General features: G+C 34.3%; 1 long non-coding RNA gene across 2 annotated transcripts in view; it reads right to left on the reverse strand.

Moving 5' to 3' along the window:
* The window catches only part of LOC117707673 (uncharacterized), a 452,126-nt gene that overhangs the window by 161,379 nt on the left and 274,338 nt on the right, over positions 1-16,409 (reverse strand). For both annotated transcript variants that reach the window (XR_013109711.1, XR_013109712.1), the window contains one exon: positions 10,720-10,810. This is a non-coding gene — a long non-coding RNA (uncharacterized LOC117707673). The remainder of the gene's footprint in view (positions 1-10,719; positions 10,811-16,409) is intronic.

Here is a 16,409-nt window from a genome sequence, read left to right on the forward strand (position 1 = left end):
ATCCTAAATAAATAAATAAATAAATAAATAAGACAGAATCTCTATATGTCTGCTGAACATGAAATAAGAAATGCACTGTGCCCCATGAAGGTACCTTTGGCAAAAATGTGGGTTGTCTAACCCTTTATGTTTCTTGACCATAGTTCTCCATGTAATTTTAAATACATGGTGATCATTCATTAGATAATGTTTGATTTTTATGAAGACCATTTTTATGGAGCCTGTATTTTGTGAGTTTTTAAAATATTACAAGTAATCACACAATAAAAATATAACAAAGAGAAAATAGCAAACTTGGAATACAAATGCCTTAAAGTTGAGGTGACTGACTTTGAAAAGTTGTTACATATTTTTCTTTCTTATCTCTTCTTCCCTTTCAACATATTCACTTCCTTAATTCTACCTTCTTTTTTTTCTTTCTTTTCCAAATTTTACATTTGCAGAGCTAAAGTTTGTAACACTTCCTAGCCTCCATGCCCATCTGCCCACAGTCCGTACCCCTTTACCCCAACCCCTATTTGAACCTACTTAGGGTTTCTATTGCTGTAAGGAAACACCCTGACAATGCAAAATTTTATAACAGAAAATACTGAATTGCAACTGGCTTCCACGTTCAAATGTTTATTGCCGTAATGGGTGTGTAGGCAGACATGGTACTGCAGAAGGAGCCAAAACTGTACATCTTAATTTATAGGCAGCAGAAAAAGGAGAAACCATTGGGCCTGATTTGAGCTTTGGGAAGTCTAAATCCTACATGCAGTGACACAATTTCTTCAATAAATACTCACATATTCCAACAAAGCCATACCTACTCCAAAAAGGCCATACCTCCTAATAGTGCCACTTCCTGGTGGCCAAGCATTCAAATATATGAGCCTATAGGAGCCATTCTTATTAAAACCAACACACTCTCAGATATAAGTAATTCAACCAATCATATCTACATTTCCTAAAAGTAACAAGTCAACTGCAAAATACAATGGGATTACACAAATACTTCAAGGAATATGTTAGCAGAGTGTATATAGCATGTGAGAGTTTAATTATTATAAATACTTAAAATGGAAGCAATGAGTGATAAAGATCAATATAATTTATAGAATGGGCCAACCTGGCATACATGGAGGTTCACTCATCCCTGTCACAAATGTACCTCTCTTTGTAACTATCTCAGATTTTATCCAGAGAAAATTTATATTCATATTGCACAGAGCCTAAATGAAAATCTCCTTCAATAGTGTAAACCAACAATTTAATGGTTTAATCGCAGTCTTATTGTAATTCTCCATTTTCTAACAATTAATGAAGTTACTAAAGGAACAAACAAATAATTAAATGAAAATAATGAACTATTGATTTTTTCTGTCCTGAACTTATCCTACTCTTTGACTTATGCTTTAGACCATAGTGTATGACAGAGAAAATTATAGCACATGAAGGTAAACGTAAAGAGCAGATGACAGTAATGGCTCACTCATTAAAATCAAGCTCAAACAATGTTCGCATTCAAATTTGCCAAGCTTTCTTAATATGTCTTAATTTTATGATGCTTTCTGCTGCTACAAATCTATAGATCGTATAAGCTAGAAACCTCTCTCTGTCACTCAGAATTGTAAAATAAATAAATAAATAAATAAATAAATCTTTCCTTATACATTTTTTTAAAAAGCAACATAATTAACTGTTTTTTAAATACAGAATATAGAATTCTCCTTTATCCCTTTATCTATAGAAATTCAGTGAGGAAAAAATATGGAAATGGAAAAAGATCTATTGTAAACTTCCAAGCACACAGTGATGGTATAGTTAAAACTAGCTACTTAAAACAGTGTGCTACTTTTTTAGAACATATCTAGGCTGGTTATCTAAAAGAAATCTGCTGCAGTTACTTAGTCCACACTGTTTTCCTCTTAATGAAGATACTTCTGCTTAAAGGCTTAAAGCACAGCAAACCAAACAATATATGCACTTAAAAGACAGATTCTGAAAGCATATTGATTATGCTTTTTCTTGTTTATTGCTTTGTGTGGCGAACACGGCTCTTTGAGCAGAAATTTTTTTCTTCCTTTGCCTGTCTTCATTACAAACATCCAAGCTTTCGTAATATCAAAAGAGGCCAGAACTCTACCTGAAATAAAAACTGTTTCCCTTCATGTAATTATCAAGTGGCTTTTAGAGGATCTTTCTCCAGTGATTACAGACTATCTCCACAGAGGCTGTCATTTGAAGGTGAAAAATTTGCAAGGACAGCCACACCATCTGTCATCAACTGGGTTCCCTGACACCCAGAGCTGCTCTGAAATGGCCAGCGGCTTCATGCATAACAAAGACCTTGCCCCTTGGCTTTGTTTATTCTGTGACCTGTGCAGAGTCCTTCAAAGGGGGCTTTACTGAACCATTTCAGGCCTGCCTTTCAGGGGCAGTGTATTGTAACAAAAAAAAAAAAAAATAATGCATATAGGAAATTTGAAATGCTCAAGTCTTAAATCTCAACCAGTTAAAACACCATGGAAGATTTTTTTCTTAACATTAAACCAGTAATCCTTAAATACAAACCTCCTTAGGATTATGTTCAAATTTTCTACTTTTGAAATATTTTTAAATTATAATTTAGGAGTTAAACAATAAGATCAAAATTTGTAGCTTACATACTACTTTTCATTAAAACACAAAGACTCTTTCATAATCAAAAATATCTTTTTGACAAACAAAATCCCTGTGCCTCTCACTCTGAAAGTGATAGACAAGGTTTTCTTATTCTTTGTCAAGTACAACTTTGGGGTTTAAACATTAAAATCACATACTAGGTCACTTGTGGCTGAAGAAGAATTCTGGCTGTATTTCACAGTAATGTATGAAAAATATAAAAGATCAAATATTGTGAAGCATCTACTGAGTATATACTGTCATATGCTTTAAATGTAAAGACACACTGAACTGCCTGTTTAGTTTCCCACGGCTACACTACTTTGGGAAATCTTAGACAAGGGAATTGGAAGAGACTGAGTTTGAAAACTAGGAGGATCATTGTTGAGAAGTGCTGCAGCCATTTCTAGGAAACAATGAAGAAACACAAAAGGATACTCCCTCTGTCAACATAATTAATGGGAAAACTTTTTATTTAGTCCCTAAATATAGTCATATACAATACTTGAGTGGATGTTTCAATGCACATTGTATAAATATGTAAAAGTCACATCATTAAATCTTTCATAAGTCTGTGTTCATAACACACAAAGCTGTTTTTAAATTATTTAAAGATCTATTCTTTCTTCCATATACATTAATACTAATAAGAGTTTCTGTCAACATCAAAGGGAAGCTAGACCCCTAATTAGGGTTCCAGTCTGCCCTGAGAGTTGCAGTGCAGAGGGTACAAATAGAGATTGAGATTAGTATTTAAGAAACGAGTCTTAAATGTTTATTCTCTGGTTTTGACTATTACAAAGATCTACCAATTCATTATCAATAAAAAATGTACTCGTTTTTCTTTCATAACTCTGATTGTAAACTTTAGTAAAAAATTTCAAACAAAACAGAGAAACTGTTATGCCATCAAATGTTAAGATGTAAACAGCCATAACCAATCAAGTCGTTATTTATATTAGATTTCAGAACTGTCAATACTGCCTGAATCTCTTTGAACTATTTGCATCGTCAGATTGACTAAATACTTGCAGTCTTTCAGAAGGCTAATTCATTCCTAGAAGCTTCTCTGGATAAAACTAGCACTGAAAATGTGGATCTTAGAGCTAGTGGTTGGAAAGAAATTGCCATTAAAGTCTGCTAGATGCTGACACATGTGTGAAGTTGTTCCCAGGTTGTTTCAAAAGATAAGAAAGAACACAACAGCCATATTCTTAAGTTTACTACAAGGTAGATTTTTTTATGAAAGATTGATAGGTAAATGTTTAAGAAACTCAAATTTTAAAAACATCTGCTACTACTTTGATTACTATTTTTATTTTCTTGCCCAGCATTTTAGAGAGAATATCTTGTGTATTGTATAGATGTATCACCTGTCAGTTTAATAGCCTATATTGGCTTTTGGCTTAGGCAGAAAACAGAGGTGGACATCTGTGAGGGAGAAAAGATTCTGGGATAGAATCAGGTATAGAAAGAGCACCTGAAAAGATGATAGAAGACAGACACATGGTACCCAAACGCAGATAACCAGTCATGTGGCAGAATGTAAATTAAAATACATGGGTTATCTTTAGGTATGATCTATTCAGAATAGATTCTAGTTACCTGACCATAGTATTTGTAAATATATTTGGAGTAAGAGTCTTCTTTCTGGGAGTATGGAGCTGAGAGACAGAACCAGGCTTAACTTCTATACAGTATAGTTTCTCAAAATTAACCTTATGGAATATATATATATATATATATATATATATATATATCACATATATGGCAGATTCATAAAATAGATAAACATTCATTTAGCACTCTATCTTGTTATCAAATCATGACAATGATTTTTATTGACAGCCCTTTCTTCTTGTTATTTTTAAGTATTCTTAAGGAAGAAAAACTTCTAAACTATGGTGAATGCTAATATTCTTTCCATCTTAGTCTAAGAAATGAATGGAGACATCTTTTTAATGCATACTATGGGGCAAGCAGTATCTACTTAACAGAAACAGAAAAGATTATAATAGTGCAGTTGTGTACCAGTAGCCCATGAACCTCCATGAAAATCTTCAAAAAGTAAACCGAATTCAACCCTACATCAAAGAAGTTACATGTCATAATCAGGATGATTTCCTACCGGAGGTAGAAAGAGGGTTCATCCTTCCAAATCAATGAATACAGTACAACACTTGAGCACAGTGAAGAATAAAAGTAGAAAATTTCAAAAAAGTCATTTAATATACAAAGTCACATGTTGCTGCAGGAGGGACAGGCCAGTAAATCCTATTAAATCCTTATGTTCTTGCTTCTTTCTTTTCTTTTCTTTTTTATTAAACTCATTTCATTTATTACATGAAAAACCTGAAAATTCTTATTCTATAGGTTTTTCTCTACAGTCTGAATTATTTTTAACTGTAACATTGTGGTCATTTTGAAATTTTTTTACTCCATAAATTATCAAAGTAGTGAAATAATTAGAAAATTTTAGGTAACTTTTGTGTCCTGTCATAAAATATTTGATTATGAAAATTTTTTCTTTGTAGAAAATAGAGTTAATAACTGCAGAAAATGATAAAATTATTAAAAAATACTTGCAAAACTTGTATCCCATTAATGCATCTAAGTCATTAATGGCTCTTAAGATAATTTGTGAGGGGTTAATGGGGAGTTTTAATGGGTGGATAGGGTTGACAACTGAACCCACTGATTACTACTAACATCACCCAGGCTGAACAAGAAGAAATTCTGTGTCTGTTACATAACACAGAGGGCAGACAAATGAGTCAGTGGCAAAGATGCTTCCTGCACAAGAATGTGAATGTGAATAGGGATCTTGGTACCAGTGTAAAAATCAGGACATAAAATGTTCTTGATTGCCTTCCAAAACTTACAGTATGCCCCTATTGCTGAATTCATAGACTTGACTCTTAAAACATGAATAAATTAATCTATTTCAGACCATTAAATGGCATTTAACTGCATAGGTCCCAGCAGGTAATTCACTTCAGAGGTTGGCACGTGGGCAGGAATTTGGTGACACTACTAGTAGGTTTAAGTTGAAAACAGTTTGGTCCTTCCAGACCTGGAGGCTATACACCAGACCAGGTAACAAATATGCAGGTTCCGTAAGTCAGGCCCGTAGACAGAGTGCACATAGTTGCTAGCCATGTTTTTAAGGACTTTGGTGTGGGTCACTTTAAGCTCTTAGTTGAATAGTTGAACACCTGTCGTAGTTGTGATTACTTGTGCTATAAAGAAACACCATCAAGTGTGGGGAAGAAAAGGTTTGTTTGTCTTTTGCTTCCATATTATAGTCTATCATTAAAGGGAGCCAGGACAGGAACTCCAACAGGGTGGAAACCTGGAAGCAGGAGTGGATACAGAGGTCACTGAGGAGTGCTGCTTTACTGGCTTTTTTTTTTTTTATCATGACTTGCTCAGCCTGCTTTCTGGTAGAGCGCAGAGCCACCAGCCCAGGGATAGCACCAAGTACAACGTGTTAGACCTACCATATCAATCACTAATCAAGAAAATGTTCTACACCTGGATCTTTTTTTTTATTAGATATTTCATTTACACTTCAGATGGCATCCCCTATCCCCATTCTCCCCCACCCCCCTTAGGAAACCCCTATCCCATGCCCCCTTTTCCTTTTTGCATTTATACATTTTTTAAAAATAATGTTAATCATAGGCTTTATAAGTTTGGAATTGTTCAATCAGAGGTGTAACCCACTGACCAACCTAGATATAACAACTATCTTTGACTGGTGGAGATACATGAATATCTGCCTCCCTGTCTCCCCTCTCTTTCATCACCTAGCTTCTCCTCTCCTTCTTCTTCTCCTCTTCTTACTCCTTTTCTTCCTCTCAGTACTCCTCCCACCTTAGTTCCTCCTACACATCACCCTTCCTGTTAAAATGAAACTTTTCTCTCAAAATACAATTAGAGCATAATTATGCCAATTTCTACCAGTGAGGTACAGGATAGTCCTAATACCCAGTCCATCCTTTTGTTGACTAACCAGTTCCTCTGTCATATATTCTAACTAAAACATTTAGTTCTGAACCTGGCTTTAGGATGAATGTCAGCTGACGACCATACACTCAGATCTTTTCTCTTAAGGTCAATAGCTATATGTTTTTAACCCCGTCAGAAATCCAGAATGACTGAGTTAACTATAATTGTGGGAAACACAAATCATAGTTTCTAAAACTTAGCCAATTTATAGAGACCTCTGTACACCTGGACACTTGCTCTACTTCAAAACGTTGGAGCATCTGTTCTTCTGCTTTCTGGCCCAGGATCATCTGACAGACCTTAGTGCTGCAGTAATTATTAAGGGCTGATTACTCTGTCTAGGCAGATATAATCAGTCGACTATTCTGCAAGTGTGTCCTTTTCTGGACAGTAATTTGTCTGTAGAAGGAAAGTGGCAATTCTTGCCTAGTGGCTGTCTCACCACAACTGGAGTAACTCCAAGGATGCTCAATTTCTTCTTAGAATTCAATATAGGAAGCTGTCGGGAGCAGACAGGTCTCTAATGAAAATGAACATTAATACTGAAATGTTTGTCATATCAATTCTAAGGATTTTTGATGTTTTGATAAACCAGCTATCCATGTAAGGTAATCTGGACTGTTGCCTGTTAACTCCACTCAGCTATTTCTAAATAAAACATAGAGAACACCCTTATAATATACTCCAAGTCATGAATTTGGTATAGTCCCTTAACTCACAGGCTGACCATCTCAAATCAGTTAAAAAAGTTAAAGAAGGACTGGGTCTAAGCTTTGTATTCCTAAATGCTACACCTGAATCTTATCAGGGCATTTTCTTGAGGTTCTTTCTTCTTAAATAACTCTAGCTTGTATCAAGTTGATATAAAATTAATAGCACAACACTACAGATGTGTTATAAATGGAGAAATCCTGTTGGTAACACTGCTCTGTATGCAATATGCCAGTAGGGTTTATCTTTGACTGCTTAGAACTGGGAGCTAAGCCAGGGTTCTGTCCTAAGACAAAACAACAACAACAATAACTTCTCCATTCAGAAACAAATTCCAAGAAAGTATAATTATAAGCATTAACTGTGCATATTTGATCTGTGCATGCTCATTATTTGTCACATAGGAACATAAAAAGGGAAGGAAGTTGGAAACACAAAAGAAATTACTGAATCAAAATTGAAAAAACTATTCTAAAATAATGGGATGCTCCAGACTCTGTTTCTACATTATTTGTGGCAACCAAAGTGCATCTACACTAGAGTACAATTTATCATGCCCTTGATTTATTTATACATTTTTGCATCAAATATGCTTCTTACCCTAAACTGATGAGTCAGAGGACAAACACAGAATTGACAGGCAGAAGTGAGTCATAATCCCTTGAGTACCAATTTTCTTACCTGCAAAATGAAATTTCTGTAACTAACCAATTGATTTCAAATGAGATGATACACAATGGAGTTGCAGACTAAAAGTCAAAATTCTTAATGAATGAGCAATCTTTCTTTATGTCCCCAACAATCCTCTGTGTTAGTCTGAGCTCATGTTGACACTTCCAAGTATATAACAGCAAATAAATTATTTAAATTTTCTAAAAGACAATTTACAAAAGCTAGTCGCCAAAAAAGTCAAGTCTCCAAATCTATAAATAGCATAATAATATAAAGCAGTCACCCAAAGCACAAGAGAAATGTGGAATACTTTGTGTAGCATACGACATTACTTAAAGAAGTGTAATTTTCCTAGTAATCTGATGTCAGGTAATCATGCAACTATTTGTACTACTTTTCTCATGTATTAAAATCATAATAGATTTGTTTGAGAGTGTCCAAAATTCTACATGTAAATTAGTTACTTTAGCACACATTGGTTAGTATTTTAAATTGCAATAACTATATTTATTACAGAGTACATAAAATCATGATGTTTATGTTATTAAAAGCAAAGCCTACAAAGTTTTAGATCTAGCGTAAATTCTTGTACTGATTCATTGTTGCTTAATACTTGTTTGATTTTAATAGATAATAAATATCATAATAAATTCTATTCAATAAAACATTTCTACAATTGTTGCTGCTTATGTGTGGCATCCTCTTCAGTACTATAGTTTTGTTTTGTTTGTTTATTTGTTTGTTTTATATTTGCTCCTTAAGTCAATTTCCTAGGACTATAAACTCACTAGTCTATGAACAGTATTTCTACATAATTTGATAAAAAAAAACTTTATAATGCACTTACAAACACAGAAACACACACACATATACACACGCAAATCACGAATACAACAATTACAAAAGCTGCAGGCTGCTTTGGGCTATCCATCTTCCGATAACACAGAGACCTATGGTAGAACAAAATACAATTGGAAAAAAAGCAATGAAGGGATTCCTAATAATATTCAGCTATATTCATAGGTAGGTACCAAGCTCAATGATCATCAGAGCAGATGATGAGAGCAGATGAAGAAACCATAACATAGATAAACAAGGTGGAGTTTGGAAAACCCCACAGAAAAGTGGGGAGGAAGGAGCATAGGAGCCAGAGAGGTTGAGGGGCCAGAGGTGTTGAAGATACCAGGAGAACATAGCACACAGAATCAACTAAACAAGGCTCATAGGGGCTCACAGAGACTGAAGCAGCAATCATAAAACCTACATGAGTATATGATAAGGTTGTTTATCTTGAGATTGTATGGGACACCTTACAATCTTATCTTATCACACCTTAGAGTTATCTCTGACTATTTTGCCTGCTCTTGGGACTTTTTTCTCCTAATGGGTTGCCTCATCCAGCCTTGATATGAGGGATTTGTGCCTGGTCTTATTACATCTTGTTACGCTGTGTTCAGTTGATATCCCTAGGAGGCCTGCTTCTTTCAGAAGAGGAACAGAAGAGCAGTGGATCTAGGGGAAATGGAAAGTGTCAGGGAAGTGGAAGAAATGAAGGGAGGGGAGGCTGCCATAGAGATATGTTGTATAAGAAAAGAATAAATAAAAAGAAAATAACAAAAGATATTTTGAAGTTTAATATCTAAATATAAGCCATATTTGAAGATACTATTTCAGAGCACACATAAGCATGTATTTTTCAAACAATATATAAGCTATATGGTTACCATTGTATACTTCATGTAGTCATATGTTTACTTTGTTCAGATGCAAGATAAAAGGCTTGGAAGATAGTAAAGTGCTTGACAAGAAAACACAAGGGTATGAGTGTTCACAGAGTTCATGTAAAACACATATACATGCACTGTAATTCTAGTACTACTATAGCAAGGTGGCTGACACAAATATGAGAATCTCAGGGGCTTGTGGGACAGGCAACACACTGTGTGCTATGTACTAGCAAGTTAGAGACCCTACCTCAAATGTGGTGAAAAGCTATGTCCCAAAGTACTCCTCTGACCTCCACACCTGATATGGATAAAGCAATAATACCTCATCTTATTCTTTAAAAGTATTAGTCACATGACTATTATAATGAAGGTGACTAGCTCATGTTTCCTGAAGACATATTTCAGACAATATCCTATACAATAGACATATTGGCTCCAGTTTTCCAAATTTATTTATCACAATTTATGCCTATTTCAAATTCACTTGTGGCTTTTTTCTGAAAAATTATGGAAATAAACATTCTAAGAGTTAGGATGCTTTTGAGACTTTCAATAAATGTGTGCTGTGATGGGAGTCTGGGGGAAGGCAATGCCTTTAATATACCACTGTTGAAATACCTAGAGATCCCTGTTTATTAAAAAATAAAAAAAAAATAGAAAGAATGCTGGGCATCAATGTTCATAGAACACATGGTTATACAAATCCAGTGGAAGTTCTTTTCAGTTCATTAGTAGCAAGCAGTATAATGATAGTGTGTATCGCAGGGAGTTACCATTCTCTGTACAGAAATCTGCATTTGCTTAAAAAATAATTTATCCCCTAACAAAGTGATAAACTAAAGACATTTGAGCTGTTACGAATATTTTTTCTGTGAGGTATTAGTCCTTAATAGGGAAGGCATTTTGCTGCTAGAACAAGTGTTTACTAAAACAAGCATGAGAACGGAAATACCTTTAAAATGCCAAAATATTCTTCTCTGTAGATGACCTCAACTGCTAGGCTAATGTCGCAGTAAATTTGGCATGAGAACCAATGCCGGCATCTGAAATTAGATGAGAGAGGTTCATTAACCCTTGCGTTAGTTTTCTGCTGACACAAAATTGCTCTCATTCTTTTAAATGAAGTGTTTGTACAGTTCCCTTGTCTTCACAAAGATTTCATTGTACCTATGATTCCTTTTGTCAGAATATAAATTATTTGTAGCCAGAAGATAAAGAGCAAATTGAGGCAACAGAGAAAATACTTGGTACTGTAGCCAGAATGAAAAAGTCCTGAAATAAGTGGCATCCATTCTTAATGTTGATATTACTATTAACTAATTATAATTTCTAAGTAAAAAGTATTCCTTGACTTATTAATAAAGCATGCTTACTATAGTAGTTTTAGACAGTTTTAAGACTAACTAATTTGAAGTTTCCAAGATATTTGGAACTAAGTTTTACACCATTGTGGATGAGAATGTTTGTGGCTGCCTTGGCATTTATGTTTTTGCTTTTGTAGAGTGCAGAGTACCTCCTGTACCAAAGACACTAGAACATAGGGTTAAGGCGTTTCATAGGCAACATGGCATCATCATGTCCAGTGATTTATGTGCTGTTGTCTTCAGCAATGGAGCCTTGCTGTCAGTTTTTAAAGGGAAACGTTTAGACTTGACAAGAGCCTGGGTTGCTTGGTAATTCCCTTGGGACACCTTTGGCCAAAAGTTATTTATATGTATTCCAATCTCAGTACCAGTAGCAAATGGGTCAATTAGAACTCTGCCTCCTTGCTTATTTAGAAATTACATTTAAATTGCCTATATATATATATATATATGGAAGATTTTACTGTATTGTTTCCATACTGTCTCTCAAATGGCCCTTAATTTTATGTGTATCTACATATATTCCATTTTTTCACCATTCTCCTTTCATCCTCTGCATGTGAGCCTCCTGTCTCAATACTCACCACTTCTATTCAAAACTATTCTAGTTTTCTTCCCAGAGATATATATCTGTATCTTCTAGACCCTTACTCTATGCTTAAGCTCTGTTCGTCTACAGATTGCAGGTTGGTTATCTTTGACTTCTCAGCTAATATCAGCTAACTATATTTGTCTTTCTGTGTCTGGGTTATCTAACTCAAGATGATTTTTTTCTAGTTCTATTTATTTACCTGTGAGTTTCATAGTTTCACTTCTTTAAAAAAAATGATTTTCTAGTACCCATCTTGTAAATATACATTTTCTTCATCCATTCTAATACTGAGAAACCTAAGTTGTTTCCATATTCTGGATATTATGAATAGTGCAGCAATGAACATTACTAATAGTGTCTCTGTAATAAAATGTAGCATTCTTTGGGTATGTGTCCAAGAGTGTTATCTCTAGGTCTTGGTGTAGTTTGATTTCCACCTTTCTGAGGAGGTACCACACTGATTTGCATAATGGCTGTATAAGTTTGCACTTCTACCAGCAATGGAGGAGTGTCCCCTTACTCCACAGCCTCACTAGCATGAGCTGTCACTAGTGTTATTGATCTTGGCCATTCTGACAAATGCAAGATGAATTCTCAAAGTAGTTTTGTTTCTTATTTTCCTAATGACAAAGAATGTTGTTTCTTTCATCCCTCAACTCTTCAAAGAATTTTCCTGACTGTACCACTCACTCAACTACTTTATGTTGTCTGTCTGTCTGTCTGTCTGTCTGTCTGTCTATTTATTATTTATTTACACATCTCCCTATCTCTTTTTTAAAGAAAATTTTTTATTGGATATTTTATTTATTTATAATACAAATATTATTTCCTTTCCCCATTTCCCATCCCTGGAACCTGCTATCATATTCTCCCTCTTTCTTTATGCTTTTATACCATTTTGATTACATGCATATATTAAGGTCAGTTCTAGGTTGAGGGTCTAGCAATACAATAGATGCAAATAGTCAAGGAACAAGCAAGACAATAAACACAAATAGTCAAACAAAAGGCAAGGCATTAAACACAATTACGTGAACACTTTCATACTCACTGTTTCTAAAGGCTTATCAAGAGGACCAAAGTATCTGAGCCTACTTTCCTGTCCTATCCCAAGATCATTTTCATGTCTGAAGCCTACTTCCTTGTTCTAGCCTAGAATTTGGATTTCTACCTGAAATTACTTCTTTATTCTAGCCTAAAACATGGCCATTTATACATATTTATGTATATAGTTCAACCTCCAAAACCAATGTTCTGACAGAATATTGTATTTTTATACATGTTCTCAGCCTGAAGTGGTCAAAGGGCAGACAGTTGTGTGGTTTCCTTGAAAGTATGCTTCAGATCCCACCTCATATGTCTGTGTTGACACAGATATTTTGTAAACAAAACCAGTGACAGTACAGTTAGAGTGAATTGTTAAAATGTCTCCCCTTACAATATAGAATGCCACATGAAATACAAAATCTCACTACATGGTGAAAGCCTGCAAGTGAGAAAATGAAGACAAAACAAGTTGTAAAGTTGGAAGAGAAGTATCTGCATCTCTAGTACACAAAGTGGGTCACGGAGATTGTAGAGTTAATGTGGAAAATGTGTGGTATTTATTTTTCTCTTAGTATCTTAGATTAATAGTAGATTTATGTAATATATACAATCTGCATCAACCTGATAGAGTGACTTTCTCTTTGTCCCCTAAAACAACACCTTGTTTAGAAGTGCTTTCACCTATCTTTGTTAAATCTGAAGCTTGTTGTTTCTAACAAATATAACGAATATTTTTATTTAAAAGAAAAAAGAACGTTGTTTCTTAACCATTTAAAATTTTCTTTATTTGAGAATTCTCTGTAGTTTTGTAGTTTGTTCTTAAATTATTGAGCTCTTTATATATCTTGGATATTAAGCCTTAATCAGATGTGTGGCTGGTAAAAATACTTTTTCCTATTCTGTAGATTGCTCCATTTTGGCATGCTTTGCAATGCCAAAGCTCCTCAGTTTCATGAGGTCCCATTTATTAGTTATTGATCTTAGTGCCAGTGCTAACAAACTAACCTTAATTTTAGCTGTATTTACACATATTCCCTCCATTTCTTCATTCTCCTCTCTGTTCAGAAAACATTTTTCTGTGCCAAATCACCTCCCCAGTTTATTTTCCATCAGATTTAATGTTTCTGGTTTTATGATAAGGTTTTTGATGCATCTAGAGTTGAGTTTGCACAGGATAAGTATGGATCTATTTTGATTTTTCTACAAGCCACCATCCAATTTGAAAAGCACCATTTTTTAAAGATGCCATCTTTTTTCTACTGTACGTTTGTGGCTTCTTAAAAATCAGGTGTCTATAGTTGTGTGTTTATTTATGTCTGGGTCTTCAACTCTTGTTTTGGTGGTAGTGCCATCCTTTTTCTTTCTTTGTTTATTTTTTAATAAACCTTTATCCTATAGGTAGGATAGTAAAACCTCTTACATCTTTTTTATTATTCAGATTATTTTATCAATACTGTTCTTCCCTTTACATTTGTAACTCTTTGATATCCTTCAGTTGCCATATAGTTCTATCTAAGACCTCACGTGCTATATTGGATTGGTATGGAGAGAGTGTACGTCCTTGTTTTGTTCCTAATTTTAGAGAAATTGCTTTATGGTTTTCTCCATTTAAGTTGATGTTGGACCATGGCCTTGCTTTAAACTACCTTTATTATATTGAGTTATGCCCCTATAACACTAATCTCTCCAGTTTTTTTTTTTTTAACATGAATGAGTGTTGGACTTTAAGACCTTTTCTTTATCTAATTTGATGATCATATTGTGTCTGTCTTTCAAAATTTTTATGTGGTGAATTACATTTATCCATTTACATGTGTTGTATCAGCTCTACATCTCTGGGAAGAACACTTACTTGATAATGATGTATGATCTTTTTTAGTGTATTCTTGGATTCAATTTGTAAGTATTTTATTTATAATCTTATGTCTATATTTATAATGGGATAGTTCTGTAAATTTCTTTCATTTCTGACTCTGTCTTGATTGTAATAATATGTTATGTCAATGGTGGCACAGAGCTTGTAAGAAACACCATCTAATATCTGTTTTGACATAAGGCTCACGCCACCAGTAGGATCACATACCTGATACTGCTTATGTGACCAAGAACTAGAAAATCAAATCCAGAAACCTAAGATAAAACCAAATACTTTTTTTTAAATGTAGCAATTAAAGGACTACTAATGACATTCTGATATACTCATAGATCATAGCCATGCTCAGTCATCTTCAGAAACACTTCCTTCTGTAGTTACATCCATAGCCAGACATTGAAAGAGCGCCCTTGAAGACTCAGCCCTATCTAGTTTGTTTCCATCAATACTTCCCCTAAGGACTCAGGGAACTCTGTGGAAAAGGAGGTTCAAAAAAAGTATAAGAGCCAGAGGGAATAAAGGACTCCATGAAAACAAGGCCCTCTAAATAAATATGAACATGTTTTATATAAATTTAGAGTCTTATGCAGTATACCAAGAACTTACATGAATCTGCACCATGTCCTCTACATATGTCCCATGCTTTCCAGATTAGTGCAGGTCTATGATCCTTGTGCCTTCTCTTAGCCTCTTTTTTTATGTTTAGTTTTTATTTTTGTCATGCCAACTTTGCTGTGTTACTCTTAGTTTTATCTTATATTTTATGATTAAAACAAAAATATTAAAATAGAAAAACTTAACATCAAAACAAAAGCAACAATAAAGAAAGCTGGTTGGACTCTACTTAAATATCCTAATTTTTTTAAGTTGGATTAACCACATTATTTACTAAACTATCTTTTAAGTTTTAACACAAAAATCAAAGACATTGTTAGCCTTTGGCTCCTTCATTAATGTTGTCATCACAAATATCAAGATATTTTAGGTATGCATGACATTCCCAACCACTAAAATACCTTATCTTTCCTATAGACATTTTATAGAACGTTGGGGTCTATTTCATATAGAAAGTTTTATGAATATTTATATTTTCTAAATGATGCAGCAACATTTTATAATTCTGCATTGTACATATATTTATAGTTTATTTATGACTGTCTTATGATTTACATGTAAAACCTATCATTTTTGTGATAAAACTATACTTCAACATTCTTCAATAACACTACTGACTTGACTGAAATATAATTTGCATCACTGTTTTATTGCATATATTACAAGAGGGAAAGGGATCCTTGTGCATATGGGATAAGGCAAATCAAGACAAAAATCAGGTTCTGTAGTACTATTCCTATTGCTAACAAAATTATTTCACAAAGACTTGGCAACTCAGATCTAAACAAATCCTTTCACAGGCAGTTTACAGTCAGTTTATGTTATCTTTCATGATTGTATGCTGTGGAACACCTCTCTTCCAATTCTATACCTGTCTTTTATCACCCTTACTCTCAAGATGAACATAGTATTTCTCTATAGAGATGTTTAAGTCTAAGGCCTTAGCCCTTAAAAACTAAAACTCAACATTTAGAGAAAAAGACCCTGTTTTACCCAATTACAAAAGGATAGCTACCAGAGTGTGTCGTCCTATATTTTTAAATATGGAGTACAGATTATTAGGAGGGCTCTGACCTCATGACTTGTGGATCCTCTCCACTTTCTGTCTAGCTGTATAACCAGCTGAGTAACAGTATGGAAAAGGTCAGAAT

The sequence above is a fragment of the Arvicanthis niloticus genome, chromosome 4 (genome assembly GCF_011762505.2).
Source record: "Arvicanthis niloticus isolate mArvNil1 chromosome 4, mArvNil1.pat.X, whole genome shotgun sequence".
NCBI classification, from domain to species: domain Eukaryota; kingdom Metazoa; phylum Chordata; class Mammalia; order Rodentia; family Muridae; genus Arvicanthis; species Arvicanthis niloticus.